This window comes from Lissotriton helveticus, chromosome 4_1, assembly GCF_964261635.1.
Source record: "Lissotriton helveticus chromosome 4_1, aLisHel1.1, whole genome shotgun sequence".
Taxonomy (NCBI): domain Eukaryota; kingdom Metazoa; phylum Chordata; class Amphibia; order Caudata; family Salamandridae; genus Lissotriton; species Lissotriton helveticus.
The window spans coordinates 969,754,859-969,776,199 of record NC_136063.1 but is presented as its reverse complement, the minus strand read 5'-3'; the positions used below and the strand labels follow the sequence as shown (position 1 = coordinate 969,776,199).

At 40.2% G+C, this 21,341-nt stretch overlaps 9 non-coding genes across 9 annotated transcripts; all 9 read right to left on the bottom strand.

Moving 5' to 3' along the window:
* Nucleotides 1–1,447: 1,447 nt before the first annotated feature.
* On the bottom strand, nucleotides 1,448–1,521 carry TRNAI-AAU (transfer RNA isoleucine (anticodon AAU)). Its single transcript has one exon. It is a non-coding gene; the product is annotated as a tRNA-Ile (tRNA).
* Nucleotides 1,522–2,101: 580 nt separating this feature from the next.
* Nucleotides 2,102–2,175, bottom strand: TRNAI-AAU (transfer RNA isoleucine (anticodon AAU)). Its single transcript has one exon. It is a non-coding gene; the product is annotated as a tRNA-Ile (tRNA).
* A 790-nt stretch (nucleotides 2,176–2,965) lies between these two features.
* TRNAI-AAU (transfer RNA isoleucine (anticodon AAU)) lies at nucleotides 2,966–3,039 on the bottom strand. The gene has a single exon. It is a non-coding gene; the product is annotated as a tRNA-Ile (tRNA).
* A 1,444-nt stretch (nucleotides 3,040–4,483) lies between these two features.
* TRNAI-AAU (transfer RNA isoleucine (anticodon AAU)) lies at nucleotides 4,484–4,557 on the bottom strand. Its single transcript has one exon. It is a non-coding gene; the product is annotated as a tRNA-Ile (tRNA).
* A 2,960-nt stretch (nucleotides 4,558–7,517) lies between these two features.
* Nucleotides 7,518–7,591, bottom strand: TRNAI-AAU (transfer RNA isoleucine (anticodon AAU)). The gene has a single exon. It is a non-coding gene; the product is annotated as a tRNA-Ile (tRNA).
* Nucleotides 7,592–8,171: 580 nt separating this feature from the next.
* On the bottom strand, nucleotides 8,172–8,245 carry TRNAI-AAU (transfer RNA isoleucine (anticodon AAU)). Its single transcript has one exon. It is a non-coding gene; the product is annotated as a tRNA-Ile (tRNA).
* Nucleotides 8,246–9,035: 790 nt separating this feature from the next.
* Nucleotides 9,036–9,109, bottom strand: TRNAI-AAU (transfer RNA isoleucine (anticodon AAU)). Its single transcript has one exon. It is a non-coding gene; the product is annotated as a tRNA-Ile (tRNA).
* Nucleotides 9,110–10,552: 1,443 nt separating this feature from the next.
* TRNAI-AAU (transfer RNA isoleucine (anticodon AAU)) lies at nucleotides 10,553–10,626 on the bottom strand. Its single transcript has one exon. It is a non-coding gene; the product is annotated as a tRNA-Ile (tRNA).
* A 1,444-nt stretch (nucleotides 10,627–12,070) lies between these two features.
* Nucleotides 12,071–12,144, bottom strand: TRNAI-AAU (transfer RNA isoleucine (anticodon AAU)). The gene has a single exon. It is a non-coding gene; the product is annotated as a tRNA-Ile (tRNA).
* Between the last annotated feature and the right edge of the window lie 9,197 nt (nucleotides 12,145–21,341).

Genomic DNA, 21,341 nt, shown 5'->3' with positions numbered 1-21,341 from the left:
GGCCAATTTGCACATCTTCTGGAGGACCAGCACAGGAAGCAGTGCTAATGATAGTTCAACCGGGAGATTTGGAAAGCTTAATTTCAGCTGTTTAATATGAATTAACTTTCATATTATCAACATGAAGAAACTAATATGACTTCAAAAAAATTGCAATACAAAAGAGATTTCCATACTTAGTGTTAGAATTTTGAACCAGTAACGTTTTTTCCACGTGGTTTAGCAATAAATAAATATTCATCACCTATATTCAATTGATTCATCAAATCATTCTATCAGCTTCTGCGCAAAGGAAATATGGAGGTAAACATGATACAGAAGAAAATACATCTATTTTCAACATTAAAGGAGCATCAAATATTGGCTTGGAGACTGATTGAAATGATGTCCTTTGCGTTTTTAACTTCATGCTCTAACAGACTAAACTAATAGGCTCACTAAATATATAGAATACTTTAGAAGAATTAGCAGATGATGAAATGCTACTGATTCCATCCAATCCTTCAAGCAGCGTGTGATTCAAGAAGATAAACAGTCCAAAATGAGACACAAGAAAAATTCCTCTTTGTTCAAACAATTAAACTTGGCATGTACAGGGATCGAACCTGTGACCTTGGCGTTATTAGCACCACGCTCTAACCATCTGAGCTAACAGGCCATTTTGCACAACTACCTGGAGGTCCAGCAAATGAAGAAGGGCAAATGATAGTTAACCCAGGAGATTTGGAAAGCTTAATTTCAGCAGTTTACCATGAAGTTATTGTTATATATTATCAACATGAAGAAACTAATATGACTTAAAAAAAATTACAATACAAAAGAGATTTTCATACTTAGTGTTAGAACTTAGAACCATTAACGTTTTTTCCATGTGGTTAAGCAATAAATACATATTCATCACCTATATTGACTTGATTCATCTAATCATTTTATCAGCTTCTTCTCAAAGGAAATATAGAGATAAACATGATACAGTAGAAAATACATCTATTTTCAACATTAAAGGAGCATCAAGTATTGGCTTGGAGACCGATTGAAAGTATGTCCTTGGCGTTTTTAACTTCATGCTCTAACAGACTAAACTAATAGGTCACTAAATATATAGCATACTATTGAAGATGAAGCAGATGATGAAGTCCTACTGATTGTTAATCCGGGATAGTTGGAAAGCTTATATTCAGCTGTTTACATTCATAGTATCTTTATATATTATCAACAAGACTAAACAAAAATGATCTCAATAAATTGCAATAAATAAGAGATTTAGTTACTTGGCGTTAGAACTTAGAACCATTAATAGATATTCCAGGCGCTTTAAGAATAGTAATTAATTCTATAATTATATCACATGTATTCATCGAGTCCTTCAAGCAGCGTTTGATCCAAGGAGATAAACAGCCCAAAATGAGACACAAGAAACATTCATCTTTTTTCAAAGAAATAAACTTGGCCTGTACAGGGATCGAACCTGTGACCTTGGCGTTATTAGCACCACGCTCTAACCAACTGAGCTAACAGGCCAATTTGCACATGTTCTGGAGGACCAGCACAGGAAGCAGTGCTAATGATAGTTCAACCGGGAGATTTGGAAAGCTTAATTTCAGCTGTTTAATATGAATTAACTTTCATATTATCAACATGAAGAAACTAATATGACTTCAAAAAAATTGCAATACAAAAGAGATTTCCATACTTAGTGTTAGAATTTTGAACCAGTAACGTTTTTTCCACGTGGTTTAGCAATAAATAAATATTCATCACCTATATTCAATTAATTCATCTAATCATTCTATCAGCTTCTGCGCAAAGGAAATATGAAGGTAAACATGATACAGAAGAAAATACATCTATTTTCAACATTAAAGGAGCATCAAATATTGGCTTGGAGACTGATTGAAATTATGTCCTTTGCGTTTTTAACTTCATGCTCTAACAGACTAAACTAATAGGCTAACTAAATATATAGAATACTTTTGAAGAATTAGCAGATGAGGAAATGCTACTGATTCCATCCAATCCTTCAAGCAGCGTGTGATTCAAGAAGATAAACAGTCCAAAATGAGACACAAGAAAAATTCATCTTTGTTCAAACAATTAAACTTGACCTGTACAGGGATCGAACCTGTGACCTTGGCGTTATTAGCACCACGCTCTAACCATCTGAGCTAACAGGCCATTTTGCACAACTACCTGGAGGTCCAGCATATGAAGAAGGGCAAATGATAGTTAACCCAGGAGTTTTGGAAAGTTTAATTTCAGCAGTTTACCATGAAGTTATTGTTATATATTATCAACATGAAGAAACTAATATGACTTAAAAAAAATGACAATACAAAAGAGATTTTCATACTTAGTGTTAGAACTTAGAACCATTAACGTTTTTTCCATGTGGTTAAGCAATAAATAAATATTCATCACCTATATTGAATTGATTCATCTAATCATTTTATCAGCTTCTCCTCAAAGGAAATATAGAGATAAACATGATACAGTAGAAAATGCATCTATTTTCAACATTAAAGGAGCATCAAGTATTGGCTTGGAGACTGATTGAAAGTATGTCCTTGTCGTTTTTAACTTCATGCTCTAACAGACTAAACTAATAGAGTCACTAAATATATAGCATACTATTGAAGATGAAGCAGATGATGAAGTCCTACTGATTGTTAATCCGGGATAGTTGGAAAGCTTATATTCAGCTGTTTACATTCATAGTATCTTTATATATTATCAACAAGACTAAACAAAAATGATCTCAATAAATTGCTATAAATAAGAGATTTAGTTACTTGGCGTTAGAACTTAGAACCATTAATTGATATTCCAGGTGCTTTAAGAATAGTAATTAATTCTATAATTATATCAAATGTATTCATCGAGTCCTTCAAGCAGCGTTTGATCCAAGGAGATAAACAGTCCAAAATGAGACACAAGAAACATTCATCTTTTTTCGAAGAATTAAACTTGGCCTGTACAGGGATCGAACCTGTGACCTTGGCGTTATTAGCACCACGCTCTAACCAACTGAGCTAACAGGCCACTTTGCACATCTTCTGGAGGACCAGCACAGGAAGCAGTGCTAATGATAGTTCAACCGGGAGATTTGGAAAGCTTAATTTCAGCTGTTTAATATGAATTAACTTTCATATTATCAACATGAAGAAACTAATATGACTTCAAAAAAATTGCAATACAAAAGAGATTTCCATACTTAGTGTTAGAATTTTGAACCAGTAACGTTTTTTCCACGTGGTTTAGCAATAAATAAATATTCATCAACTATATTCAATTGATTCATCTAATCATTCTATCAGCTTCTGCGTAAAGGAAATATGGAGGTAAACATGATACAGAAGAAAATACATCTATTTTCAACATTAAAGGAGCATCAAGTATTGGCTTGGAGACTGATTGAAATTATGTCCTTTGCGTTTTTAACTTCATGCTCTAACAGACTAAACTAATAGGCTCACTAAATATATAGAATACTTTTGAAGAATTAGCAGATGATGAAATGCTACTGATTCCATCCAATCCTTCAAGCAGCGTGTGATTCAAGGAGATAAACAGTCCAAAATGAGACACAAGAAAAATTCATCTTTGTTTAAACAATTAAACTTGGCCTGTACAGGGATCGAACCTGTGACCTTGGCGTTATTAGCAGCACACTCTAACCAACTGAGCTAACAGGCCATTTTGCACAAGTTCCTGGAGGTCCAGCATATGAAGAAGGGCAAATGATAGTTAACCCAGGAAATTTGGAAAGCTTAATTTCAGCAGTTTACCATGAAGTTATTGTTATATATTATCAACATGAAGAAACTAATATGACTTAAAAAAAATTACAATACAAAAGAGATTTTCATACTTAGTGTTAGAACTTAGAACCATTAACGTTTTTTTCCATGTGGTTAAGCAATAAATAAATATTCATCACCTATATTGAATTGATTCATCTAATCATTTTATCAGCTTCTCCTCAAAGGAAATATAGAGATAAACATGATACAGTAGAAAATACATCTATTTTCAACATTAAAGGAGCATCAAGTATTGGCTTGGAGACTGATTGAAAGTATGTTCTTGTCGTTTTTAACTTCATGCTCTAACAGACTAAACTAATAGAGTCACTAAATATATAGCATACTATTGAAGATGAAGCAGATGATGAAGTCCTACTGATTGTTAATCCGGGATAGTTGGAAAGCTTATATTCAGCTGTTTACATTCATAGTATCTTTATATATTATCAACAAGACTAAACAAAAATGATCTCAATAAATTGCTATAAATAAGAGATTTAGTTACTTGGCGTTAGAACTTAGAACCATTAATAGATATTCCAGGCCTTTAAGAATAGTAATTAATTCTATAATTATATCAAATGTATTCATCGAGTCCTTCAAGCAGCGTTTGATCCAAGGAGATAAACAGTCCAAAATGAGACACAAGAAAAATTAATCTTTTTTCAAAGAAATAAACTTGGCCTGTACAGGGATCGAACCTGTGACCTTGGCGTTATTAGCACCACGCTCTAACCAACTGAGCTAACAGGCCAATTTGCACATCTTTTGGAGGACCAGCACATGAAGCAGTGCTAATGATAGTTCAACCGGGAGATTTGGAAAGTTTAATTTCAGCTGTTTAATATGAATTAACTTTCATATTATCAACATGAAGAAACTAATATGACTTCAAAAAAATTGCAATACAAAAGAGATTTCCATACTTAGTGTTAGAATTTTGAACCAGTAACGTTTTTTCCACGTGGTTTAGCAATAAATAAATATTCATCACCTATATTCAATTGATTCATCTAATCATTCTATCAGCTTCTGCGCAAAGGAAATATGGAGGTAAACATGATACAGAAGAAAATACATCTATTTTCAACATTAAAGGAGCATCAAGTATTGGCTTGGAGACTGATTGAAATTATGTCCTTTGCGTTTTTAACTTCATGCTCTAACAGACTAAACTAATAGGCTCACTAAATATATAGAATACTTTTGAAGAATTAGCAGATGATGAAATGCTACTGATTCCATCCAATCCTTCAAGCAGCGTGTGATTCAAGAAGATAAACAGTCCAAAATGAGACACAAGAAAAATTCATCTTTGTTCAAACAATTAAACTTGGCCTGTGCAGGGATCGAACCTGTGACCTTGGCGTTATTAGCACCACGCTCTAACCATCTGAGCTAACAGGCCATTTTGCTCAACTACCTGGAGGTCCAGCAAATGAAGAAGGGCAAATGATAGTTAACCCAGGAGATTTGGAAAGCTTAATTTCAGCAGTTTACCATGAAGTTATTGTTATATATTATCAACATGAAGAAACTAATATGACTTAAAAAAATTACAATACAAAAGAGATTTTCATACTTAGTGTTAGAACTTAGAACCATTAACGTTTTTTCCATGTGGTTAAGCAATAAATAAATATTCATCACCTATATAGAATTGTTTCATCTAATCATTTCATCAGCTTCTCCTCAAAGGAAATATAGAGATAAACATGATACAGTAGAAAATACATCTATTTTCAACATTAAAGGAGCATCAAGTATTGGCTTGTAGACTGATTGAAAGTATGTCCTTGGCGTTTTTAACTTCATGCTCTAACAGACTAAACTAATAGAGTCACTAAATATATAGCATACTATTGAAGATGAAGCAGATGATGAAGTCCTACTGATTGTTAATCCGGGATAGTTGGAAAGCTTATATTCAGCTGTTTACATTCATAGTATCTTTATATATTATCAGCAAGACTAAACAAAAATGATCTCAATAAATTGCAATAAATAAGAGATTTAGTTACTTGGCGTTAGAACTTAGAACCATTAATAGATATTCCAGGCGCTTTAAGAATAGTAATTAATTCTATAATTATATCAAATGTATTCATCCAATCCTTCAAGCAGCATTTGATCCAAGGAGATAAACAGTCCAAAATGAGACACAAGAAAAATTCATCTTTTTTCAAAGAATTAAACTTGGCCTGTACAGGGATCGAACCTGTGACCTTGGTGTTATTAGCACCACTCTCTAACCAACTGAGCTAACAGGCCAATTTGCACATTTTCCAGAGGACCAGCACAGGAAGCAGTGCTAATGATAGTTCAACCAGGAGATTTGGAAAGCTTAATTTCAGCTGTGTACTATGAATTAACTTTCATATTATCAACATGAAGAAACTAATATGACTTCAAAAAAATTGCAATACAAAAGAGATTTCCATACTTAGTGTTAGAATTTTGAACCAGTAACGTTTTTTCCACGTGGTTTAGCAATAAATAAATATTCATCACCTATATTCAATTGATTCATCTAATCATTCTATCAGCTTCTGTGCAAAGGAAATATGGAGGTAAACATGATACAGAAGAAAATACATCTATTTTCAACATTAAAGGAGCATCAAGTATTGGCTTGGAGACTGATTGAAATTATGTCCTTTGCGTTTTTAACTTCATGCTCTAACAGACTAAACTAATAGGCTCACTAAATATATAGAATACTTTTGAAGAATTAGCAGATGATGAAATGCTACTGATTCCATCCAATCCTTCAAGCAGCGTGTGATTCAAGGAGATAAACAGTCCAAAATGAGACACAAGAAAAATTCATCTTTGTTCAAACAAATAAACTTGGCCTGTACAACGATCGAACCTGTGACCTTGGCGTCATTAGCACCACGCTCTAACCATCTGAGCTAACAGGCCATTTTTCACAACTACCTGGAGGTCCAGCATATGAAGAAGGGCAAATGATAGTTAACCCAGGACATTTGGAAAGCTTAATGTCAGCAGTTTACCATGAAGTTATTGTTATTTATTATCAACATGAAGAAACTAATATGACTTAAAAAAATTACAATACAAAAGAGATTTTCATACTTAGTGTTAGAACTTAGAACCATTAACGTTTTTTCCATGTGGTTAAGCAATACATAAATATTCATCACCTATATTGAATTGATTCATCTAATCATTTTATCAGCTTCTCCTCAAAGGAAATATAGAGATAAACATGATACAGTAGAAAATACATCTATTTTCAACATTAAAGGTGCATCAAGTATTGGCTTGGAGACTGATTGAAAGTATGTCCTTGGCGTTTTTAACTTTATGCTCTAACAGACTAAACTAATAGTCTCACTAAATATATAGTATACTATTAAAGAGGAAGCAGTTGATGAAGTCCTACTGATTGTTAATCCGGGATAGTTGGAAAGCTTATATTCAGCTGTTTACATTCATAGTATCTTTATATATTATCAACAAGACTAAACAAAAATGATCTCAATAAATTGCAATAAATAAGAGATTTAGTAACTTGGCGTTAGAACTTAGAACCATTAATAGATATTCTAGGCGCTTTAAGAATAGTAATTAATTCTATAATCATATCAAATGTATTCATCCAATCCTTCAAGCAATGTTTGATCCAAGGAGATAAACAGTCCAAAATGAGACACAATAAAAATTCATCTTTTTTCAAAGATTTAAACTTGGCCTGTACAGGGATCGAACCTGTGACCTTGGCGTTATTAGCACCACGTTCTAACCAACTGAGCTAACAGGCCAATTTGCACATCATCTGGAGGACCAGCACAGGAAGCAGTGCTAATGATAGTTCAACCGGGAGATTTGGAAAGCTTAATTTCAGCTGTTTAATATGAATTAACTTTCATATTATCAACATGAAGAAACTAATATGACTTCAAAAAAATTGCAATACAAAAGAGATTTCCATACTTAGTGTTAGAATTTTGAACCAGTAACGTTTTTTCCACGTGGTTTAGCAATAAATAAATATTCATCACCTATATTCAATTGATTCATCTAATCATTCTATCAGCTTCTGCGCAAAGGAAATATGGAGGTAAACATGATACAGAAGAAAATACATCTATTTTCAACATTAAAGGAGCATCAAGTATTGGCTTGGAGACAGATTGAAATTATGTCCTTTGCGTTTTTAACTTCATGCTCTAACAGACTAAACTAATAGGCTCACTAAATATATAGAATACTTTTGAAGAATTAGCAGATGATGAAATGCTACTGATTCCATCCAATCCTTCAAGCAGCGTGTGATTCAAGGAGATAAACAGTCCAAAATGAGACACAAGAAAAATTCATCTTTGTTCAAATAATTAAACTTGGCCTGTACAGGGATCGAACCTGTGACCTTGGCGTTATTAGCACCACGCTCTAACCATCTGAGCTAACAGGCCATTTTGCACAACTACCTGGAGGTCCAGCATATGAAGAAGGGCAAATGATAGTTAACCCAGGAGATTTGGAAAGCTTAATTTCAGCAGTTTACCATGAAGTTATTGTTATATATTATCAACATGAAGAAACTAATATGACCTAAAAAAAATTACAATACAAAAGAGATTTTCATACTTAGTGTTAGAACTTAGAACCATTAACGTTTTTTCCATGTGGTTAAGCAATAAATAAATATTCATCACCTATATTGAATTGATTCATCTAATCATTTTATCAGCTTCTCCTCAAAGGAAATATAGAGATAAACATGATACAGTAGAAAATACATCTATTTTCAACATTAAAGGAGCATCAAGTATTGGCTTGGAGACTGATTGAAAGTATGTCCTTGTCGTTTTTAACTTCATGCTCTAACAGACTAAAGTAATAGAGTCACTAACTATATAGCATACTATTGAAGATGAAGCAGATGATGAAGTCCTACTGATTGTTAATCCGGGATAGTTGGAAAGCTTATATTCAGCTGTTTACATTCATAGTATCTTTATATATTATCAACAAGACTAAACAAAAATGATCTCAATAAATTGCTATAAATAAGAGATTTAGTTACTTGGCGTTAGAACTTAGAACCATTAATAGATATTCCAGGCGCTTTAAGAATAGAAATTAATTCTATAATTATATCAAATGTATTCATCGAGTTCTTCAAGCAGCGTTTGATCCAAGGAGATAAACAGTCCAAAATGAGACACAAGAAAAATTAATCTTTTTTCAAAGAATTAAACTTGGCCTGTACAGGGATCGAACCTGTGACCTTGGCGTTATTAGCACCACGCTCTAACCAACTGAGCTAACAGGCCAATTTGCACATCTTTTGGAGGACCAGCACATGAAGCAGTGCTAATGATAGTTCAACCGGGAGATTTGGAAAGCTTTATTTCAGCTGTTTAATATGAATTAACTTTCATATTTTCAACATGAAGAAACTAATATGACTTCAAAAAAATTGCAATACAAAAGAGATTTCCATACTTAGTGTTAGAATTTTGAACCAGTAACGTTTTTTCCACGTGGTTTAGCAATAAATACATATTCATCACCTATATTCAATTAATTCATCTAATCATTCTATCAGCTTCTGTGCAAAGGAAATATAGAGGTAAACATGATACAGAAGAAAATATATCTATTTTCAACATTAAAGGAGCATCAAGTATTGGCTTGGAGACTGATTGAAATTATGTCCTTTGCGTTTTTAACTTCATGCTCTAACAGACTAAACTAATAGGCTCACTAAATATATAGAATACTTTTGAAGAATTAGCAGATGATGAAATGCTACTGATTCCATCCAATCCTTCAAGCAGCGTGTGATTCAAGGAGATAAACAGTCCAAAATGAGACACAAGAAAAATTCATCTTTGTTCAAACAAATAAACTTGGCCTGTACAGGGATCGAACCTGTGACCTTGGCGCTATTAGCACCACGCTCTAACCATCTGAGCTAACAGGCCATTTTGCACAACTACCTGGAGGTCCAGCATATGAAGAAGGGCAAATGATAGTTAACCCAGGACATTTGGAAAGCTTAATGCCAGCAGTTTACCATGAAGTTATTGTTATTTATTATCAACATGAAGAAACTAATATGACTTAAAAAAATTACAATACAAAAGAGATTTTCATACTTAGTGTTAGAACTTAGAACCATTAACGTTTTTTCCATGTGGTTAAGCAATAAATAAATATTCATCACCTATATTGAATTGATTCATCTAATCATTTTGTCAGCTTCTCCTCAAAGGAAATATAGAGATAAACATGATACAGTAGAAAATACATCTATTTTCAACATTAAAGGTGCATCAAGTATTGGCTTGGAGACTGATTGAAAGTATGTCCTTGGCGTTTTTAACTTTATGCTCTAACAGACTAAACTAATAGTCTCACTAAATATATAGTATACTATTAAAGAGGAAGCAGTTGATGAAGTCCTACTGATTGTTAATCCGGGATAGTTGGAAAGCTTATATTCAGCTGTTTACATTCATAGTATCTTTATTTATTATCAACAAGACTAAACAAAAATGATCTCAATAAATTGCAATAAATAAGAGATTTAGTAACTTGGCGTTAGAACTTAGAACCATTAATAGATATTCCAGGCGCTTTAAGAATAGTAATTAATTCTATAATCATATCAAATGTATTCATCCAATCCTTCAAGCAGTGTTTGATCCAAGGAGATAAACAGTCCAAAATGAGACACAATAAAAATTCATCTTTTTTCAAAGAATTAAACTTGGCCTGTACAGGGATCGAACCTGTGACCTTGGCGTTATTAGCACCACGTTCTAACCAACTGAGCTAACAGGCCAATTTTCACATCATCTGGAGGACCAGCACAGGAAGCAGTGCTAATGATAGTTCAACCGGGAGATTTGGAAAGCTTAATTTCAGCTGTTTAATATGAATAAACTTTCATATTATCAACATGAAGAAACTAATATGACTTCAAAAAAATTGCAATACAAAAGAGATTTCCATACTTAGTGTTAGAATTTTGAACCAGTAACGTTTTTTCCACGTGGTTTAGCAATAAAGAAATATTCATCACCTATATTCAATTGATTCATCTAATCATTCTATCAGCTTCTGCGCAAAGGAAATATGGAGGTAAACATGATACAGAAGAAAATACATCTATTTTCAACATTAAAGGAGCATCAAGTATTGGCTTGGAGACAGATTGAAATTATGTCCTTTGCGTTTTTAACTTCATGCTCTAACAGACTAAACTAATAGGCTCACTAAATATATAGAATACTTTTGAAGAATTAGCAGATGATGAAATGCTACTGATTCCATCCAATCCTTCAAGCAGCGTGTGATTCAAGGAGATAAACATTCCAAAATGAGACACAAGAAAAATTCATCTTTGTTCAAATAATTAAACTTGGCCTGTACAGGGATCGAACCTGTGACCTTGGTGTTATTAGCACCACGCTCTAACCATCAGAGCTAACAGGCCATTTGGCACAACTACCTGGAGGTCCAGCATATGAAGAAGGGCAAATGATAGTTAACCCAGGAGATTTGGAAAGCTTAATTTCAGCAGTTTACCATGAAGTTATTGTTATATATTATCAACATGAAGAAACGAATATGACCTAAAAAAAATTACAATACAAAAGAGATTTTCATACTTAGTGTTAGAACTTAGAACCATTAACGTTTTTTCCATGTGGTTAAGCAATAAATAAATATTCATCACCTATATTGAATTGATTCATCTAATCATTTTATCAGCTTCTCCTCAAAGGAAATATAGAGATAAACATGATACAGTAGAAAATACATCTATTTTCAACATTAAAGGAGCATCAAGTATTGGCTTGGAGACTGATTGAAAGTATGTCATTGTTGTTTTTACCTTCATGCTCTAACAGACTAAACTAATAGAGTCACTAACTATATAGCATACTATTTAAGATGAAGCAGATGATGAAGTCCTACTGATTGTTAATTCGGGATAGTTGGAAAGCTTATATTCAGCTGTTTACATTCATAGTATCTTTATATATTATCAACAAGACTAAACAAAAATGATCTCAATAAATTGCAATAAATAAGAGATTTAGTAACTTGACGTTAGAACTTAGAACCATTAATAGATATTCTATGCGCTTTAAGAATAGTAATTAATTCTATAATCATATCAAATGTATTCATCCAATCCTTCAAGCAGTGTTTGATCCAAGGAGATAAACAGTCCAAGATGAGACACAATAAAAATTCATCTTTTTTCAAAGAATTAAACTTGGCCTGTACAGGGATCGAACCTGTGACCTTGGCGTTATTAGCACCACGTTCTAACCAACTGAGCTAACAGGCCACTTTGCACATCTTCTGGAGGACCAGCACAGGAAGCAGTGCTAATGATAGTTCAACCGGGAGATTTGGAAAGCTTAATTTCAGCTGTTTAATATGAATTAACTTTCATATTATCAACATGAAGAAACTAATATGACTTCAAAAAAATTGCAATACAAAAGAGATTTCCATACTTAGTGTTAGAATTTTGAACCAGTAACGTTTTTTCCACGTGGTTTAGCAATAAATAAATATTCATCACCTATATTCAATTGATTCATCTAATCATTCTATCAGCTTCTGCGCAAAGGAAATATGGAGGTAAACATGATACAGAAGAAAATACATCTATTTTCAACATTAAAGGAGCATCAAGTATTGGCTTGGAGACAGATTGAAATTATGTCCTTTGCGTTTTTAACTTCATGCTCTAACAGACTAAACTAATAGGCTCACTAAATATATAGAATACTTTTGAAGAATTAGCAGATGATGAAATGCTACTGATTCCATCCAATCCTTCAAGCAGCGTGTGATTCAAGGAGATAAACAGTCCAAAATGAGACACAAGAAAAATTCATCTTTGTTCAAATAATTAAACTTGGCCTGTACAGGGATCGAACCTGTGACCTTGGCGTTATTAGCACCACGCTCTAACCATCAGAGTTAACAGGCCATTTGGCACAACTACCTGGAGGTCCAGCATATGAAGAAGGGCAAATGATAGTTAACCCAGGAGATTTGGAAAGCTTAATTTCAGCAGTTTACCATGAAGTTTTTGTTATATATTATCAACATGAAGAAACTAATATGACCTAAAAAAAATTACAATACAAAAGAGATTTTCATACTTAGTGTTAGAACTTAGAACCATTAACGTTTTTTCCATGTGGTTAAGCAATAAATAAATATTCATCACCTATATTGAATTGATTCATCTAATCATTTTATCAGCTTCTCCTCAAAGGAAATATAGAGATAAACATGATACAGTAGAAAATACATCTATTTTCAACATTAAAGGAGCATCAAGTATTGGCTTGGAGACTGATTGAAAGTATGTCCTTGTTGTTTTTAACTTCATGCTCTAACAGACTAAACTAATAGAGTCACTAACTATATAGCATACTATTGAAGATGAAGCAGATGATGAAGTCCTACTGATTGTTAATTCGGGATAGTTGGAAAGCTTATATTCAGCTGTTTACATTCATAGTATTTTTATATATTATCAACAAGACTAAACAAAAATGATCTCAATAAATTGCAATAAATAAGAGATTTAGTAACTTGGCGTTAGAACTTAGAACCATTAATAGATATTCCAGGCGCTTTAAGAATAGTAATTAATTCTATAATTATATCAAATGTATTCATCCAATCCTTCAAGCAGCGTTTGATCCAAGGAGATAAACAGTCCAAAATGAGACACAAGAAAAATTCATCTTTTTTCAAAGAATTAAACTTGGCCTGTTCAGGGATCGAACCTGTGACCTTGGCGTTATTAGCACCACGCTCTAATCAACTGAGCTAACAGGCCAATTTGCACATCTTCTGGAAGACCAGCACAGGAAGCAGTGCTAATGATAGTTCAACCGGGAGATTTGGAAAGCTTAATTTCAGCTGTTTAATATGAATTAACTTTCATATTATCAACATGAAGAAACTAATATGACTTCAAAATAATTGCAATAAAAAAGAGATTTCCATACTTAGTGTTAGAATTTTGAACCAGTAACGTTTTTTCCACGTGGTTTAGCAATAAATAAATATTCATCACCTATATTCAATTGATTCATCTAATCATTCTATCAGCTTCTGCGCAAAGGAAATATGGAGGTAAACATGATACAGAAGAAAATACATCTATTTTCAACATTAAAGGAGCATCAAGTATTGGCTTGGAGACAGATTGAAATTATGTCCTTTGCGTTTTTAACTTCATGCTCTAACAGGCTAAACTAATAGGCTCACTAAATATATAGAATACTTTTGAAGAATTAGCAGATGATGAAATGCTACTGATTCCATCCAAAACTTCAAGCAGCGTGTGATTCAAGGAGATAAACAGTCCAAAATGAGACACAAGAAAAAAATTCATCTTTGTTCAATCAATTAAACTTGGCCTGTACAGTGATCGAACCTGTGACCTTGGCGTTATTAGCACCACGCTCTAACCATCTGAGCTAACAGGCCATTTTGCACAACTACCTGGAGGTCCAGCATATGAAGAAGGGCAAATGATAGTTAACCCAGGAGATTTGGAAAGCTTAATTTCAGCAGTTTACCATGAAGTTATTGTTATATATTATCAACATGAAAAAAATAATATGACTTAAAAAAAATTACAATACAAAAGAGATTTTCATACTTAGTGTTAGAACTTAGAACCATTAACGTTTTTTCCATATGGTTAAGCAGTAAATAAATATTCATCACCTATATTGAATTGATTCATCTAATCATTTTATCAGCTTCTCCTCAAAGGAAATATAGAGATAAACATGATACAGTAGAAAATACATCTATTTTCAACATTAAAGGAGCATCAAGTATTGGCTTGGAGACTGATTGAAAGTATGTCCTTGTCGTTTTTAACTTCATGCTCTAACAGACTAAACTAATAGAGTCACTAAATATATAGCATACTATTGAAGATGAAGCAGATGATGAAGTCCTACTGATTGTTAATCCGGGATAGTTGGAAAGCTTATATTCAGCTGTTTACATTGATAGTATCTTTATATATTATCAACAAGACTAAACAAAAATGATCTCAATAAATTGCTATAAATAAGAGATTTAGTTACTTGGCGTTAGAACTTAGAACCATTAATAGATATTCCAGGCGCTTTAAGAATAGTAATTAATTCTATAATTATATCAAATGTGTTGGACTTGGCCTTTTCCCCCAAAATTTTTCGCTTTTGACCCCCTTGTCTGAAATGTCTCCCCCACGGGATTAAACCTGTATAGGCCATGAGTGGTGTGAGACACCTTGTTAAAAATGTAATGTCAAGTAATGGTGTGAGCACTTGTAAATTTCCCCATTTTAAAAATGCACCTGACTAAAATGTACTGTGTTTAAAATGGATGCCATGGCCATGGGTTTTGCCACTGTACTGCCATAGGTCAGCAGTCTAGTTAATATTACCCAGCTACCCCTAGCATTTGGAGGGAAAGCCTGGCACCCAGGGTGCTCACCCCCTCCCCTTGAGCCAGTTTAGGCCAGCTTTGCCAACATTCTAGAAGGTTCTGGCACTGCCTGGGAGGAGGGTATAAGTAAGGGGGATGTGCCACCAGAGAGTCAGTCAGCGCTGGGACAAGAAAGAGAGGGGACCTGCTACAAGGTGCTACCGCCACATGGGCCTGTGAGCTGGGCCCTGCACCCCTAAACCCCCCCCTACTCTGCTGTCCCTTGGGCCCCTGAATTATGAGGGCCCACCCAGGTCCCGGTCACTATTAAGGGACCGTGAATTACGCCAGCACAGCGCGAAAGGAGCACCCAGGAGGTGAGGAAGGGGCCCCTGAGGATCTGTACTGGGACTGTTCCCCCCCTTGGGAAGTTGTGGCCCCTGTGGAAGCGCTGGACTGGGAGGAGCTGCCCGGGGAGGATTGTGCCCCCGAGGAACTGTGTCTCTTAATCTGCCCCTGGACTGCCTACCAAGCGCTGTGGTAAGAGAAGCGCTGGGGCTGGTGTGGCCCCCGGAGTGCTGTTGGCCCTGGAAGTTGTGTGGGCCGAGGGAGGAGTGGAGCACAGTGAATAGCGCCGTTTTCTGAGGAGACTGTGGAAGCCTGTGAATAGCGCCATCTGTGGAGGCGCGCTTCTGCCGATAAAAGTAATTAAATAGAAGGGAGCCTACCCCTTATTGTTGCCACCGTCACCGCCGCGGCCCGGCGCCGCCAAGGAAACCCTCGCCGTGTTCGGCATCGTTGCGGCGGCCCCCGTTACCAGGAGAGGACCGCCGAAGTGAAGAAGGGGCCACGCTAGGCCCTGAGGCCGCGTCACTCGCGTCACGTGACGGGGGCGCCCGGCCGTATCATCGGCCGCGCAGGGATTGGCTACCGGCCTGGGCGGCCGGGAAGGCAGGAAGAAGCCGAGTCGAAGCCCCGGGTCCCCGTGAGGTAGGAGGGGGACCCGGGTGAAGCTTCAGTGCGGGGCTCCCGTGGTCGTGAGGGAGCCCCGTGAAGAACGACCAGAGCGGGAGTTCACCCCGCCGGTCTGTGGCCCGGATTGAGGAGGCCGCGAGGAGAGACGCAAAGCCCTGGGTCCCCGTGAGGGAGGGGGGACCCAGGTGAAGGTCCGTTGCGGGGGCCCCCGTGCCGAGAAGGGAACCCTGAGAGAAGCGACCAGAGCGGGAGGCCACCCTGCCGGTCTTTGCCCCCACGCGAGCGGCCGGTGAGGTAGGCGGGGCCGGGGCACACTGTCGGTGCTAGCCCCGCCTCCCGACCTGAGGCGGCCAGAGCAGAGTGCCGGCGGGGCTCCCGTGAAGACGAGGGAGCCCCACTTGGACCGCCCAGAGGTGCAGTGATTCCCCCCTGGGCCCCCGAGAGGAGGAGGGGCCCGAGTGACACCGCGGGAAGGGAGGGGCCTCGAGGTACATTGCCAGTACCTGCCCCCTCCCCCGGAAAGGAGCCCTGTGTCCTACGGTGGAGAGCCCCAGGACCCTGAGAAAGGGAAGGAGTCTAGAGGAGGCCCGAAGCCAGCAGGAGTTGTGTAGCGGGGCCCCCATAGTGAAGAGGGAGCCCCGGTTGCGACGCTGAGGCCTGAGTGAAGCCTTGTGGGCCCGAGTGACCACACAGATCACCGGAGAGTCCCGTGACTCGGTGCCTGGTCCCCCCCTGCAGAGGAGACCCCAGAGGACGCCTGCAGAACCCACTGAGCCCCCGCAGGAGCCATTGAGAAGAGCCCGGTGAGTGGGGCCTACGCTTAACTGTGTGGGGGACGGAGAGGGCAACGGGGTACACTGTCGGTGCCCGCCCCGGGGACTGTGTTGCCTTATCAGGTGCCCGTATGGCAGAGGGCACCTGTGACGTGGGCTCCAGATTTGTTGAACTGTCCTGACTTTCCTGCAACTAACTGCCCTACTAGACAACTCGGGAGCAGGCCGGTTGCTCTTGTTGCATATTTTGGGGTAGAGAGTCTTATTCCGCCTCATGGCAAATATGGGTCCCTACTGTATGGATTGCCCTGAGGTCCCCAGTTATTAAGGAAACCTGAGGAAGGAAATGTCCAAGGGAGCCTAGAAGTAAAGAGGGTTGGCTGCTGTGTACACCCTGATGTTTGATACCCCTAGTTTGATGGTAGAGGGAGCCTAGCTGTTTCCCTACAGGTGTTCCTGGTCTATGAGGAGGGTCCCTACCTGATATTACTGCTGGGTGAGATATGTTCTGCCTAATGTTGGTCAATAGGTTGGCCTGACGTGTTATTCCAGGCCCTTGGTTATGTCCCAGGTTAATGGGCCAGCTGTGCCGATTTATTACAGGTGCTCCTATTTATGATGTACTGTGAAGCCCTGATGTTTTTCCCTTACAGGGGTTGGGTTGGCGTTATTGTGCATGATGTATATCTATGCTAATGTGGTATTTTGCGATTACAGCCCTCCCCTAAGGATAAGAGTCTGAGTTGGCCCCACCAGATTGGCCCCAGATCTAATGTTATTTTGATCCCATCCTTTTTCCTTTCAGCATGGACTTAGAGACTCAGCCCTTACTTCCCATGTAAATAATCCCCCCTTTATACACTTGGCTCTGGCGCCAATTGGCGCCCTGTTGTGACACTACTGTTTTGCATTTTATTTTGCCTTGCAGGTTGGAAACACTACTAAATTACTTATCTTTTTCCAACTCAAACTGGTGCCCTGCCTCTTTTGTGATGTGCCTCGTGTGTCGTCTGTGGGTACTGCGTGAGTGCTTCACATGTCCTCGAAGTTTGGCCTGCCCGCTTGGTCCGTGCTACCCCCCCTTTGAGATTTGGGTAACCCCATTTCTTACATTGGTGTCAAGCGGTGGGATAGGACTTGTGTTTGCGCAGTACCACAGCGGCCACAGGTTACACCACAAGTAGAGCTTTGAGAGAATTCAGAGCCTTTTTGTGGGGATTATTGTTGGCTGAATAATGATTTTCAGATTATTACTTCCTCCTGAAAGTGTTTTTGCGGAATTGTGTCCCCTTGTTCCACTGTGGTTGTGTCCCGAAAAACCTCACCACGATGGGGTTGGTTTATGAGGAGGTGGAACTGAGGGAGTACACCGAACAGGAGGTGATAGACTTCCTCCTGGAGAGAGGGATACCCCCAGTAGGGAACATTAGGAGAAAGCTGTTTCTTTATGAGGCCCTCAAGAGGGGGGAGCCCTTAAAGATCGGTGGGGACCTGTCTGATTACCCCCCCGAGTATTTGAAGGGTGGATTCGGTAGAAGCCAGTGGGAGGGCTTCCAATCTGCATTCCTGGAGGGTAATTACCCCGATGAAGAGGAGGAAGAGTTTAACAGGGCAGAGACACCAGTAGCTGATGAGGACACCGTAGATAGGGAGTCTCGCACTGGGTCCTGTCCCGGGGGCATTGCCCCATCCCTTTCCCTGTCCCCAGAAGAGTGGGTAGATAGGAGGGAAGAAAGGGAGCATCAGCTAGCGCTGGAGAAGCTCAGATTTGAGCAGGCCACGGAGTTAGCGCAGCTGAGGATTCAAGAGCAGAGGCTAGAGACAGAAATGGTCCTAGCCCAGGAGAGAATGGCAGAGGCGGAGAGGGCCTTTGCCAGAGAGAGAGTAGCTCTGGTGGGTAGGTTGTCCCCTGAGAGCGGTTTTAAGAGCCTGAATACACCGGAGAGGGTGGGATCCAGTGGTGGCAGCGAGTGTAGGTCCAGTGCAAGAAGTCCCATTCCTGAAGCCCAGGAGACCGTGCCTGATTCCCAGGAAGAGGGGGATGGGTTAGTGTTCAGGGGCAGGGGAAAACTGTCCCACCAGTCCTGGGGAGAGTTTGAGGAGGAGTGTTGGACTGCATTGGAGGATTGGGTGGTGAGGAGAGCAGGAGAGGATTGGGAAGGGCTGTGCCATGCCGTTATTTGGGAGCACATGCTGAGGAGTTGTGTCCCAAGTCTGCGTCACCATCTGTTGCAGTGTAGGTTCTCAGACCCCAGGGAACTTGCACGGGAGGCAGATCTCTGGGTAAGTGCCAGAGTGTCTGGGAAGACATTGGGGAGTGATCCAGAAAGGAGTGGTGCAGGGATCATCCGACCCAGCGTGGCGGGAGAGGTGAGAAGCCCAGCTAGGTCCCAGGATAGTGGGTGGGTTGTAGGGCCTCACATCCCATCTATAGGAGGGAGTGAGACGGGGAGGTGTCCCGAGGTGCCCCAACTGCAGTCACAGGGCCTGGAGAGTTCTTTTAAGGAACCCCAGGTTGGGAGCCTAGGCTGTCCCGATGTGCCGTCTCATGAAGGGGATCCCCTAGTATCAGGAGAACCCGGAGTATCAGTAACCAGAGCTCCAGTGGTTCGGGGGTCTGACCAGTCACAGGGTTTAGATCCTGGACTGGGGTTCCAGGTTCAGGGGTTGCCTGACCTGGAGGGTGGGGTACCTGTAACCAAGGTCCCTACCAGTTTGACTCTCAGGGGTACTTCTCCCGGTGGGAGGGTGCGGAACTCTGGGAGGGGGTGCAGAGGGAGCAAGATCTCTCCTCTGTCACCGGCTCAGCCAAAGGGCGCAGATCCCGGGTTGGGTGGCCAGGTTGAGGGTTTTCCGGACCTGGCGGGTGGGACATCTGTGTTCAGAGTCCCCCCAAAGTTGACTCTCAGGGGTACTACTCCAGTTAGGAGGGTGCGGAACTCTGGGAGGGGGTACAGGGAGAGGGAGGACTCGCCCCTGTCACCGGTTCAGCCTGAGGGTTTCGACTCCAGGTTGGGGAGAGAGTGGTTGTGTGAGGGTGTCCCCAGGAGAATGAGATGGAGGAACCCTAGGAGGAGAAGTAGGGGAAGGAGAGCCTCGCCCCTAAGGGCTGGTCAGCCTGAGGGTGTAGACCCCAGGTGGGTGGACCAGTGGCAATTTGGAAAGAGGAGAGTGGTCCAAGAGTATCACAAGCCTGAGGCTAGAGCCTCCCACTCTAGGAAGGAACAAGGGCCAGAGACTTCTGGATGGCCTAGAGGCCAGACCTGGCCACATCCCACTAGGGAACACCAGTGGGGTGGTTTTGTTGGTGAAGGGAGGGTTGCGAGAGAGAACCATTGGGTTCCAGAGTGGAGAAGAGACTGCAGGTGCTCCTGTAGTTGCCAGCCTGCGTCCACCTTTTTCCGCCCCAAGCAGGGAAGCCCATCAAGGTATTGATCGATCTACCCTGGCTTTTGGCTGGGGGGGAGCTGTGTTGGACTTGGCCTTTTCCCCCAAAATGTTTCGCTTTTGACCCCCTTGTCTGAAATGTCTCCCCCATGGGATTAAACCTGTATAGGCCATGAGTGGTGTGAGACACCTTGTTAAAAATGTAATGTCAAGTAATGGTGTGAGCACTTGTAAATTTCCCCATTTTAAAAATGCACCTGACTAAAATGTACTGTGTTTAAAATGGATGCCATGGCCATGGGTTTTGCCACTGTACTGCCATAGGTCAGCAGTCTAGTTATTATTACCCAGCTACCCCTAGCATTTGGAGGGAAAGCATGGCACCCAGGGTGCTCACCCCCTCCCCTTGAGCCAGTTTAGGCCAGCTTTGCCAACATTCTAGAAGGTTCTGGCACTGCCTGGGAGGAGGGTATAAGTAAGGGGATGTGCCACCAGAGAGTCAGTCAGCGCTGGGACAGGAAAGAGAGGGGCCTGCTACAAGGTGCTACCGCCACATGGGCCTGTGAGCTGGGCCCTGCACCCCTAAAACCCCCCCTACTCTGCTGTCCCCTGGGCCCCTGAATTATGAGGGCCCACCCAGGTCCCGGTCACTATTAAGGGACCGTGAATTACGCCAGCACAGCGCGAAAGGAGCACCCAGGAGGTAAGGAAGGGGCCCCTGAGGATCTGTACTGGGACTGTTCCCCCCCCTTGGGAAGTTGTGGTCCCTGTGGAAGCGCTGGACTGGGAGGAGCTGCCCGGGGAGGATTGTGCCCCCGAGGAACTGTGTCTCTCAATCTGCCCCTGGACTGCCTACCAAGCGCTGTGGGAAGAGAAGCGCTGGGGCTGGTGTGGCCCCCGGAGTGCTGTTGGCCCTGGAAGTTGTGTGGGCCGAGTGAGGAGCGGAGCG